Here is an 11,812-nt window from a genome sequence, read left to right as displayed (position 1 = left end):
AGTTTTCTCGTTGCACAATAAGAACCCGTCGATCTACCCCCCCAACCCCCCAGGCCACGACTGGTGACCCAAGACGACATAGAAGTCACAATTCCTCTACATCAGGAGGACAAAATATTGCTTATTGGCCTCGTCTGAGAGCCCCAGATGAGGCAGCTTTGTGCCAGAGATGGAGACCATAGTTCAGTTCGTTCTCGTGGCGTCGCGTTCACAACTCTGACACACGAACGTGCAGAGGAACATATGACCAGACAGAGCAACAGATGGTAAGGTAAGGGTTAGAGGTGGTGGGGGAGGGGGGATGGAGAGAAGGGGAGGGGGTGAAAGGAGGGGAAGGATTGTATAGGGGGAGGTAGTGAAGAAGGAGGGGGTGGACGGTGGTATCCCACACACCCACATAAAGTGGGTGTGTGGGACTACAAATCCATCGCTCCCCACCTTCTCTCTCCCCACCACCTGCTCTACCTTAACAGTGAAAAAATCCCTCATTGTGGCTCCAAATCTTTTAAAATGGCAAAGAAAACCTTTTCCCATGAGGCGGACGGACGGGTGGAGGAGCCAAAAGAGCTTTCCTGAAATTCGTTATGATTTTCTCGGCTAGTCCATCCCTCGGGCCACGGCGGTTTCTACAGGGTTTTCTCAGGGACTCTCTCCGGTTTCTGCGAGTGTTCCCAGGGCTGAGGTATTTACAGGTCGAGACGTTTTGTGACTGTTAACTGTCTGGGAGGGAAGGAGGGGGTGACGGATGCCGAGGCTTTGTTCTGTCCCATTCCGACCCGACATGTCACCTGAGACCCGCCAGCCAGTTACGACAGGACTGTGTGACCATTGCTATTATCACCACCACTACTACTGCCACTACCACTGCTATTATCATCACTACCACCACCATTTCTGTGACTACCACCACGTATCACCACTCACCACCACGTCATCTGCACCACTTTTAATCACCACTAATCCTACTACTAACGTGACCACTGCTGTTATCACCACCACTACCACCACCACCACCACTACCACCACCACCACCACCACCAACACTGAAACTTGTTACTGTTCGCTTTGTGACCATTCCTCTCCCCTCTCCTTCTCTGTCTTTCTTCCATCTTCTTTCTCTTCTCTCCTCTTTCTCCTCCTCCTTTCTTCCTTCTCACTTTCCTCCTACTCCTTATCTTCTTCCTTCTCCTTCCTCCGCCTCTTCTTCTTCCTCTTCCCCTTTACGTCCCTCCTCTTCTTCCTCCTCTTCTCCTTCTCCCCCTCCCCTTCCCCCCCACTCCTCCTTCCCCTACCCCTCCTCCTCCCCCTCCTCCTCCCCCTCCCCCCTCCTCACCCAGGGAGAGATGGACGAGATACAAGTCGTGTAATATCCGCTGAGGACGCTGCTAGTGACGGCATCATCTCAGTCCTGGCCTGGCGTGGACTCGGAGCCTACGTATACCTATAGTCTTAGTAGCCCCATTGTTTACATTGCCCCGTAGCCCGTCCTCGACAAGCTATACCTGATTTATGGGTTGATCGTGTAGCCCCCTCCCTCCCTCCCTCCCTCCCTCAGTAGTGGCTGTATAAGAAACGTGTAAAATACTCCAGCTATATAGTAAACGTGTTCGTATGTATAGCCTCAGTTGTGCTACACGATGAAAGACTACTAGACGATGGCAGGTCTGTGGCACCTTGGGGAGTCTAGCCAGTTACACCAAGTTACCTCCGTGAATTTCCGCCTTTATTTAGTTGTGGTCGTATTCTTTAAGACGCTAGTTGTTAACATTTAGGTGAGAATAAGTAAATATTATCAAAACATCATTGAAAAACTCATAAGTGACTTTGTAATATAATTCAGTCGAGATAATAATATAAACACGAACGTGCTGGTCAAGCTCAGAGCTGTTCAGGGGTCATCTGGCCCTCCGGGTCGAGGTTGATCGGTGTTTTTTTTTCTTTTTTCTTTTAATTGTTTCAATATGTGTTAAAGTCATTACTGTGTTAACAATATAATATAAAAGACAAAGAACATTTAAATATACGTATTTAGTTTCAGGGTTTAATTAGTTATTTATTACTTACATTTATTACTATGATATTTGTTTTCGTCTCATGTGTACAGTTTAAGTCAATAAACGTATCAACCAATCAATCATGCACGATAGGTGTCATATCCATATTGTACGGATTGCGACGCGGTGGTTTGCAAAACAGAGAAATTTGCAAGTTTTAGACAAGTTTTAGACTGGCCAAGTAAGGGTTGTGACATGAACCCTATAGAGAATGTTGGGGCCAATATTATGAACGTGTGGGATCTAGCTGAAGAGATAACCAGGGTGCAGCTACAGGAGCATACACACCGTGAGTGGGAGGTGCTGAGGCGGAAACCACAACTGATACACAATCACGTCGTCTCCCTTCCCAACAGGCTGCAGCAAGTAATCGAGAATGAGGGTGGCTGGACTAAATATTAATGTGTCAGAAATAATTTTCCTCTATAGTCAACGTTACATACTGAATGCACATCGATAGTCATTTTTTCTATGTTAACTGAAATAAATTTAATTTTCATTAATATGTTTCAAATTGTATAATAAATGTAAAGAAAACAATCCTCTTCTAATATCCCCACTTATGCAGTATGTATTCAGGATGATCTAAGTCAAACAAATCATAACATTATACTTATAATTATTATGAAAGAGTACAGTATAATATATGATAAATATATTGCATGTGATATAATTACCATATATACCACGGAAAAGATCAGAGAGGGAGACGGAGGCAAAGAAAACTGTATAACGACACAATTCATACAATACTGTATGTGTCCGATCACAGCTGTTCGATCCGGCTCTTCAAGGCACTTGTGACGAGTAAATTAATCTTTCATATTTCAATCTCATAATCTCATATTTAATAAGTTCACGTCTTGCCGTTCACAATATATATATATATATATGTATTCTTAGAAAACGTTTACTGTAATAATTGTATGAGTATATATTTTTCTCTCCATTTATTTATAAGAAATGGGAAGAAATCCTTGCAAAAATACCAAACTATATTACAACTTTACCTCACAATTATTACATAACTTACAATAATGCTTGAACACTCACGCACACTTATATACTCGAGACACATACACATACGCACACGCTCATGAAGAAAGTCGATTTCAATGGGGCCTCTTGCCGCTTTTATTAATTATAAAAAAATATTACTTTGATGAGTGAAATCTGGTACTGAAGGTGTAGGTAATGCGGGAGCATATGTATAGGGAGTGACAGTTTGGCAAAAGTTTTCAAAATCTAATTGCTTGGGTTGGATTATTTGTCTATCGGCCACGCTAATTCCGAATATGTTTGAGTTTTTTACATCATTGCATTAGAAGGTTTGTGGATACTTTTGGGTTTGGCATGAAAAACGCGAAAAAACTGTAAATAATAAAGGGACTGGCAATGTGGCACAACCTGTTAAAATCAAGTTATTGAATTGGATTATTCGACTACTGTGTACACTGGTTCATAATATGCTATTGTTTTACAACTCAATGCGCTACAAATTATGCCGATATTTTTGCTGCAAGTCACCACATACGTATATTTCGAAAACCAGGGCCCAATATTACCAACGGCGTGGATAGATTCCGTGGAATGAATTCAGGACATTCCCGCTCATGGAACATTACCAAACTCCGTATATGTGCCAATGGCAGGCCAATGGCAATATTTACAGAGTTTGTTGAGGCTCCCTGGACGGGAATGCCCTGAATTTATTCCACGGAATCTATTCACGCCGTTGGTAATATTCGTCCCAGGACTGATCAACGAATTCAGCCCAAGTAGCTTGACTTGGACAGTTAAGGACAAAATCTCAGTCCGTACTTTTGAATATAATATTGTTCAATAGGTGGTGATATTGAAGTGCTGAAAGTTGTTTTTTCTGTGTTGTTTTGCAGTTAGTTCAAAGGGCCGCCACCAAGATGGGTCGTCCTAAGATTAGCAACACTCAGCTGCGCCAGGGTAACGATAAGGTGTTCGGGGTTCGGATGCCTCTGCCATCTAACAAGTTGCCTCTGAACAAGGAAGTTGGAAGTGCCCTGGCTTATGAAGCAGAAAACGAGAGGTTAAGGAGAAGAACAAATGCTTTTGATTATATGGATGCCACCAACAAGGTGACTGAGAAGGTACTGGATGTGTATAGGAAGGCCACTGTCCCCACTATCTCTGAAATCAGGGTGAAAATGAGAGTCCACGACCTGTGGAGGATGCGGAGGGAGACGATGATGATGAAGGGAAATGGACAGAAACAGAAAAGGAAGAAAACGAAGAACGGGAAGCTGAAGATGAGGTTCGAGGATATAGCTGAGAAGTTGTTTGATGTGGCAGACGACAGCAAAGTGCACGAACGAGAGAAAAGCTTCCTGGCAGCCCAGAGGAAACCGGGAAGGGAGGGCTGCATTGATGGCGTTGACAAAATTGTGACTGCCAAGCTGAAAGAAGAGAGGGAGAAGGAAGCGAAGAGGGCAAAGAAAAGGGCTGAGGAAGAAGGAAAAAAGGCACAAGAGAAAGACAGTGAGGAAAGTGAGGAACCCTCAACTGAATCTGGCAGCCACCAAGCTGTCAGAGTTGGTTGATCTGCAGAAGGACAGCTCCTCCCCTCCCATCCTGTTCCAGCACAGTGACCAGGAACTGGAGCAATTTCTGGAGGAACCGTACAGTGAGCCAGGTCTGCCCTGCACCACCACCGCAGTGGAAAGAGGAGTGAAGCTCACCACGGAGGCGGCAGACGTGGCCAGCTCTGCCTGGCAGCAGGACCAGGTCACCTGGAACAAGCTGGAGGCCAGGAAGAGAAACAAGGGATAACTAGGCCCATCTTTTGAGAAGGAACACTAAAATTATCTAAAGCAATTTGCAAATTTTTTGGCAGAGTTTCCTTGAAATAAGATGTCATGTGCATAAATTATGGTTACAACTCCTCTAGGATATTTGTGTGAGGCTATCTTTTCATTAACACACCAAATACCATTGGACTCAATACTCCCCCTTTGGGGGTGCCAAGTTCAAGTGCTCTTTCCTCAGACAAACATCCTTGATACCATACACAGGCTCTCCTTCCATGCAAGTAATCACCTGTACAGTGAAACAACTTTCCTGATACCCTTAGTGCAGCCAGTTCATTCATAACTACTTCACTGTGAGCTTTATCAAATGCTCCTTTTAAATCCACAAAAACTCTACATCTGTCTGCATCATTGATAAATATTTTATAACACAGTCTGAAGTACCTTTCCCTTCCAAAAAAAATCATCATGGAAAAACAAGATGTTAAAGACACTGGCCTGTATCCACCAGTTGCCTTAGGGACAGGAATAACTATCGCTTTCTTCCATTCTGTTGGTAATCTACCCTCTGTATAGCTCATGTTGAATAAATCTAATAATGGACTATTTTCCACACCAACTAAGCAGTTCAAAATTTCATAAGTCGCACCATCTTCGCCTGGTGTTGTAGATTTTCCTTTTTTAACAGCATTTAACTACTCATCTTGAGTAATATCTACACATGTTACATCACAAATATTTATTGTTGATGAAATAAATCTTCTTCTTTCATTTTGCCACTCATCTAATGCTTCTATTGTCCTGTCAGGCAGGGAGGCAACACTGGCAGCTTTAGCCCATTTGTCTACCAGTTTATTAGCTTCTTCCTCTTGATAAGGATGACTAATAAAATTAATCTTTTTTCCTCTAATTTTGTTAATATTTTGCCACATTTTTTTTAAGATTTTTACTCTCCCCAATGTGCTGTGCAAAGTCTTGCCAATATTTCTCCCTTGCCTCCTTCCTTGCCTGCCCACATATTTTGTCTCTATCCATGAAGATTTCCCTATCTTATTCTCTTCTACCATTCTTTATCCACTCTTTATGTGCTACCCTTAACATCTGTGTCCATCCCTTCAACATTTGTCATTAGCATAGCAGTGTTTCCTCGCCTCATGTCTCTTATCATTTATCTTTGTCTATCCATACAGACTGGTGTAGGTTATGTATCTAAGCTACTGTGCCGAGTAGCAACCTTGTATATAAGCTACTGTGCCGAGTAGCATCTATGTATGTAATTACGTGGCAACACTGCACGTGTTATGTGGCAACATTGCCCCGAGGCTGCCATATGGCAAGGCAGTCTCAGTCTGACTCTGTGGGCCGTGCATGGCACACGCTAGTCACCACTTGTATTTCTCCTATCCGTTAATAAATGGACTTCAGTGTTACCCGGTGTTTCCCTACCCATCACTGCCTTCTTCAGGGAACAATTGGAACGTTCATGGTGCAGTGGGTAGGATTTGTGGACTTACAAGTGTCGTGAACAATGCCGACAGTTACTGCCGGCGATGTGCGCGTCGACTCTTATAGTGTGTTGTGTTGTGTTGCGTTGTGTTTCGGCACGACGTGCAGTGTATTGCCATCTCAGTGCGTTTTAGTGACGGTGGCAGTGTTAGTATCAGTGTATTAGTGTGTCTAGAGCTGAGAGTTGAGCATTGGCCTATTTTTTGTGGTACCCATGGAGCACGCAGGCGTACACCCTTCTCGTGTGACATCCTGGGAGACATTAACGTTCTTGCCTCCGCGGCAGCTCTAGCCACCCGCATTAAGGCCACCACAATCTGCCCTCTCAGACACACACACACACACACACACACACACACGCACGCACGCACGCACTCACGGACAGAACAGTGGACTCTATGAGTTATTTCTGCGCTGTTTACGTCATATATATGTGGTTTCAGCTGATGAGGCGCCACTTTATATACTAAACAGCGCAGTTCAAGCATACTAAGATGAGCGGTAAGAAGGGACAAGTCAAGATGGGAGACACGACTCCCCACCTTCCCCTCTACCGGGCCCAGATAGAGCTTCTGCGCCCACCGCCCCTCATCCTCCACCTCCAGCGACGGACATTGCCACAATTCTGAGGTGGATGGACGACAGGGACGAGAGACGCAGAGAGATGGAACTTCAGAGGAAGGAGATACGAAGAGAGGAGGAAAAGGCGCGCTTTGATGCAATATTGGCGACCCTGGCGCTAATCCATCCTCCCTCACTCGCAGGTATTGCGCACAAAGGCGCCAGTACCCTCCCTCCCCCACCACACCAGCGTCCTCCAGGTACTCTTGCTACTCCAACAGCTCCCAAGGCATCTGTTCAACCCCCACCCCCCCACTCACCAGACGTCACGTTTTAGCTTTTTCGTGAGTGGAGGCGGCGTTGGACAGATTACTCCACGATGGTGGACCTTGACAGCATGCCTCCAAACAAACAGCTCATCCAACTGCGGATGTGTTTGTCCCTAGAGACCCAGAGAGTTTTGGAGCACACGTTGCAAGTGCCTCCCGATTCTACTTCTTCAGTGACAGATGTGCTCGACCTTTTGCAGGAGCACGTTAATGGTCGGAATAACTAGGCTTTGCGTCGCCGCGCCTTTACCAGCTGCAAGCAGGTGGAGAATGAATCCTTTGACGACTTTTTTGTACGTTTGAAGAGTTTGTCAGAGGAGATCGACGTCTGCAAGGTGCACAGCCAGGAATGTGAGGGAGTCTGGATCAAGCACGGGATCTTGACAGGTGTCAGGCAAGAAGAGTTGGTGCAGCGACTCATCCACCTGGACGCTTCCTTCACACTCCAGGTGGTAGTGACTGAATGTCGGTCATACGAGGCCACCAAGTCCGCCACCTCTGCCTTATGGGCTCCACCTGCTGTGAGAGCTATCTCACAATACAAGAAGGGTAAGAAGGCGGCCAACAACGTGAAGGCTGCCGCACGTTCTTCCACGCCTCCGCCTAGTGCTTCCTGTGGTAGCTGTGGAAAGCAGCATGGCCCCAAGACATGCCCGGCCACCGACGCACTGTGTCGTGGATGTGACCGCAAGGGCCACTGGTCTAATACAGACAGGTGCCCTGCACGAGGCCACAAGTGTCAGGCCTGCGGTCGCTATGGACACTACGACAAGTGCTGCCGCCAACCCAAGCCCAAAAGCCCGAGACGAGGAGGAAAGCAGCGCACTTCTCTCGGGGTGGTTCGTACGCTGCTCCCTTCAGATGGCTCACGCAGCCCCAAGCAGCAGCTGAGTCACATCAGGAGGGTGGAATTGACCACACGCCCCAGGGCTACCCCTTCCCCTACCATCCGCGTCGCCGTCACACACGGTGATGTGTCGGGTCACAACGAGGCGATACCGGACACCGGCGCTGATACTATGGTGATAGGCCTGAAGCACCTCCAGAAACTGGGCCTCACCAAACGCGACCTGGGACCACCGCCGCAGCTGCTGTACTACAATGCCGGACGCTGTGGGCTCCTTTCAAGCGGAGATCACCTACGGCGACAGGTCGCGTCACGGATGGATGGACGTGAAGCCTACTCTCGCTACACCCTTGTTGTCGTAGGAGCACTGCAAGGAGTTAGGCGTGGTGCCCAGAGACTTTCCTGAGCAGATGCCAGCTGCTCAGTACACCGCCAGCAGGGTGCGTGAGTCAACGAGCGACGCGCCTGGCGCTGGCGCACAAAGCTGCCCAGAACCCGCGTCCACTCCTGCCCCGCTTCCACCTAAGTCACGGCTGCTTCCTCTTCACAGCGAGACGTCTCCTTCAGCCGCAGGGGCCTACTTCCTGAAGGAGTACTCGGAAGTGCTGGTGATGAAGGAGGCCCTACAGACCGCGCCACTGAAGATGCGCAGCCGTTTGCCATACACACTCCCCGGTTGATCCCTCTCGCCTTCAGGGATTCAGTGAAGAAGGAACTGGATTCCATGGTGGCCCAGGGTGTCATCGAACCCGTTGGTGACCACACTCTAGTCGCTGTGGCTAAAACTAACGGTGGATTGCGGATTACTACCGACTTGTCTAAGCTTAACAGCCAGGTGTCCCGTCCCGCCCACCCTTCACCCACACCTTTAGCAGCTATACGGAGTGTGGACCCGAAGGTACGGCACTTTTCGACAATGGGCGCCCTCTGTGGTTACTGGCAGATCCCACTGAAGAAGGAGGATCAGCCACTGACCACTTTCATCACGCCTTACGGACGCTTCCGCTACTGCCGTGGCCCTATGGGATTCGCTGCTACGGGGGACGCCTTCTGTCTCCATGGTGACATGGCACTTCAAGGCGGGACCAACTGCGTGAAGGTAGTGGATGACGTCCTCCTCTACGATGAGGACTACCTGACGCATCTTCGCCGCATCGACGAGGTACTGACCAGGTGTAGGACGCACGGCATCACTCTGAATGCCGAGAAATTCGTCTTGGCCGCACCTGCAGTGTATTTCTGCGGCTACCGACTCTCAAGGGATGGCATTGCTGCGGACCCGGAGAAAGTTCGCGCCATAGCGGACTTTGCAAAACCTGCCAACCTTACGGATCTCAGGTCTTTCATGGGCCTGGTGAACCAGCTGGCAGAATTTTCTCCTGACGTGTCCGCCGCTGCCGGGCCTCTCCGCCCCCTGATGAGCCCCAAGAGGACTTTTACGTGGACCCCTGACCATGACCTCGCCTTTCATAAGGTGAAGGAGGCCCTGTCAAGTCCACCTATCCTCGCTACTTTCGACTCAGCGCTCCCCACCGTCCTCCAGACAGACGCCTCGCGCCTGTACGGGGTTGGTTACGCCCTTCTCCAGGATCACGGTGGAGGAAAGTACCGGCTCGTACAGTGTGGCTCTCGCTTCCTCACCGATGCTGAGTCTCGCTACGCTACCATCGAGCTGGAGCTGCTGGCAGTGGTATGGGCCTTATCGAAGTGCAAGTTTTACTTGATTGGCCTACAGCACTTCGACCTCATCACAGACCACAGGCCCTTGGTCCCCATTCTTAATCACTATTCGCTGGACGCCATCGAGAATCCCCGCCTCCAGCGCCTGAAGGAGAAGATTTTGGCCTTCGTCTTCACCGCGGCTTGGCGCGCAGGTAAGGAGTTGTGCATCCCGGATGCCCTCTCCCGCTCCCCAGTCAGCCACCCTACACCTGAAGACGAGATGCTCAGCACCGAGGCCGGTTTCTCCGTCAGCAACATCGTCACTTTGCAGGCCGTACAGTCCCTCGCCAGCACCCAGGCCTCAGTGTCGCCACCCGACAGCGATCTGGCCCTTGAGGAACTACGGACCGCGGCACGCGACGACCCCTCCTACACTCAGCTCTTGGAGAGTGTGAGGACTGGGTTCCCTCGCGACCGTTTTGACCTCCACAACGCCCTACGCCCGTATTGGAAGATACGTGAGGACCTCTACGCAGATGGGGACCTCGTCCTGTACGGTGCCCGTGTGGTCGTCCCTGCAGCTCTCCGTCGTCGCGTTCTGGCCCGCTTACACGACAGCCATCGTGGAGCAGAGGCCACCAAGCGCCGCGCAAGGCAGGCTGTGTACTGGCCCGGCATTGACGCGGATATCGTCAATACGGTCCGTGCCTGTGAGCCGTGCCAGATCATGCAGCCCAGTCAACAGCAGGAGCCCCTCTTGTGCGACGACGAACCCACCAGGCCCTTCGAGTCCGTGTCGGCTGATTTCTTCAGCACAGCTGGGAAACATTTCCTAGTTGTCGCCGACCGACTCTCTGGCTGGCCTGTGGTGGTAATCTGTGGCTCGGACACGACGTCCGCGGCCACCATTCGCCACTTCCGGCACCTCTTTCGTGACCTGGGCGTCCCCGTACGTCTGCGGACGGACGGTGGGCCACAGTTCACCAGCCGGGACTTCACAGGATTCCTGGAGCGTTGGGGAGTCCGCCACATCGTGTCAACACCCCACTACCCACAGTCAAACGGCCATGCTGAGGCTGCGGTCAAGACAGTCAAGCACCTCATCCTCAAGGTGGCCCCTTCAGGCAACATAGACTGTGAGGCGTTTGACAAAGGACTCCTGGAGTTACGTAATACTCCCACCCACACAGGACGCTCCCCTGACCAGATCCTGTATGGTCACCCTCTCCGTTCTTGCGTTCCTGCACACGCCAAGGCCTTTGCGAAGGAGTGGCAGACCAGAGCCGAGAGCTGCGACCGCCGCGCCGCTACACGTGCCCAGGACGCCAAGGCTCTGTATGACGACCATGCCCGCCCTCTTCAGCCGCTGGAGATTGGTGCCCTTGTCCGTGTCCAGGACCCGACATTGACATGTTAGGACAAGGTGGGCATAGTGATGGGCGTCGGTCGGTCGCGGGACTACAAGGTCAGGATGCCGAGCGGCCGCGTCTGGTGGAGGAACCACCACTTCCTCCAGCCAGTCCCATCCTTTCTCCCCTCCCTCCCTCTCCCTACCGTTCTTGGAACAAGGTCGTTGCCGGCCCTGCCACACAGTCACCACCACCTCCTGCCCACCTGGACCCCAGCTGTCTCTCACCAGCACCACCACCTCTTACTCAACTGAACCCTCACCGTGCCTCTCCGTCACTACCACCACCACATGCCCAGTCGGGCCCTCGGCAATCCTCGCCGCCACCTCCAGCTCCTGTACAGGTACACCAAGTTGGTTCTATGGAAACAATCACTCTCCGTCTGGATCGCCACTCCAAGCAAATCAACCTTCTCTCTGTCCAACTCGACTTGTTTGTGAAAACAATTGCGACATTGCAGAGGCAACAACAACTCATTCTGGACACCCTGACCCAACAGGGGCGCACTTTGCAAGCCCTGATGACCCGCCTCCTTCCATCTCCCGAGATGGAGGATCCATCCCTCGCTCTCCCACTCCTCCCACTCCATTTTTCTCAACAGAATTTGGTACCTCCTCTGGAGCCCTGTCTAGCCCCTCCGACTCATCTCACACCGGAGGCCGTT

The sequence above is a fragment of the Homarus americanus genome, unplaced genomic scaffold, assembly GCF_018991925.1.
Source record: "Homarus americanus isolate GMGI-L3 unplaced genomic scaffold, GMGI_Hamer_2.0 scaffold824, whole genome shotgun sequence".
Classification (NCBI taxonomy): domain Eukaryota; kingdom Metazoa; phylum Arthropoda; class Malacostraca; order Decapoda; family Nephropidae; genus Homarus; species Homarus americanus.
This window is presented reverse-complemented; position numbering follows the sequence as displayed.